Raw genomic sequence first — 1,467 nt, 5'->3', positions numbered from 1 at the left:
TTCAATGATTCATAATCCATCATTCAACTGATCCCCTTCATTTCCCCCACTATGAAGTCCCAGACCAATAATAATAACCTTCTCTAGTTCAGACACCATCACATCCCTGAGAGTTTAAGTAGATATGGTACCAACAAGGAAGCACCTTACAGTTTGAGAAGGTTAAGCGGAATCAAGAAGAAGATGTCACACATTGCCCAGTCATGCATATCGGTGATTGCCTCCTGAAAGGTTTTTGTTCAGCTCTTCAGTGGAATTGTAGCACTGTGTACGAGCCACTGCCTGTATAAGAGCCGCAAAAATAGTCACCCTCATCTTCTGCCTGAAGGTTGGAGATGCTTAACACGGCAGATGTTCTAGAGTTTTCAACAGAACCGGAGAATCGTTCTGGGATTCCAGAGGCATATATAAGGAGTTTGGGGGGACCGCCAGACTTCTGTTGATACCAGGAGGAATATCCTGATCCAATTGTTCCACTGCTTTTTTTACAAGAGATTTGGACTGTCTCTCTAAGAGATCCAGACACAGAGGCTGGTTGATTCAGGACAAACTGGGAAAAACTCCCTGAAAAAAAGCAAAGGTGACAGGAAAGACTCAGTCAGCATTCTGTCCATTGACCTTAGGAGAAATGTGTGGTATTAACAGAAATCTGAAATCAAAGAAGTAGAGGAGAAACCACTTCCCTGAATTATAAGGGGATGGGGGAAGAGTGTAAGTCCCAGCCATTTTTAGTAGATAGCCCAAGTCTTCAATTACCCATAAAGGAAGAGGAGAGGATGAGAAGAAGAGGCAGCCAAGCCATGGTGGAAGATGGGATCAGGACTGAATTGTCTGCAGAGCCAGCTGTCCTCTCTGCTCTTAAGCCTTTTGCCAGTGGAGAATTCAAATTCATGCAAATGTCCTGCCTGCTCAGCAATTCTTCCTCAGATATGACAGCCAGCTTCAGATAAAAGGAAAGAGCATCCTTTGAAGAATCCTTCTCTTCAAGCAGTAGGATTTGCTGGTGGAGCTTTTGAGGACACATTCCATTCCATTCCCTTTTGATTTTTATCCAGTTTCTGCCACTTGTGCTCTGTGAGAAAGGAAATAATCCACGTTTTCTCATTGCTACTGACCACATAAATAACAAACATCCTTAAGGTACAACTTTGTGGACTAAAATTTCAGACTTAGTTTAGAAAACACGGCAATCCTGACCTCTATTGGTTATGTCACCATAGCCTCAAAGTGTTTTATTGGGCAAAGCAGATGCCAAGATTCTCTTTGTCAAAATAAAGAAGCAGAGTGACCTACTCAAACGTAAATAGCATGTTGAAATTTATTTTTTATCCCTCAAAAGGGTGTGGATCAGAAAGAAGAATAGGAAGAGGAATATGGTTATGATCTAGAAAACCATAGAGTTAAAAAAATTCAAAATTTAGACAAACAAATATCAACAAAGGAGATTCTTGTTGTAGGCAATCTGAG

At 41.3% G+C, this 1,467-nt stretch overlaps 1 long non-coding RNA gene across 1 annotated transcript; it reads right to left on the bottom strand.

The window, feature by feature from the left end:
- Window positions 1–468: 468 nt before the first annotated feature.
- LOC120319533 lies at window positions 469–909 on the bottom strand. The gene is made up of 2 exons (XR_005559788.1): window positions 757–909; window positions 469–564 (listed from the first exon to the last, which is right to left on the bottom strand). It is a non-coding gene; the product is annotated as an uncharacterized LOC120319533 (long non-coding RNA).
- Window positions 910–1,467: the final 558 nt, after the last annotated feature.

Source organism: Crotalus tigris, unplaced genomic scaffold, assembly GCF_016545835.1.
Source record: "Crotalus tigris isolate CLP2741 ecotype Arizona unplaced genomic scaffold, ASM1654583v1 scf7180000020801.324491, whole genome shotgun sequence".
Lineage (NCBI taxonomy): Eukaryota > Metazoa > Chordata > Lepidosauria > Squamata > Viperidae > Crotalus > Crotalus tigris.
Note: the sequence above shows the minus strand (reverse complement) of the source record. Positions and strands in the feature narration are given on the sequence as shown.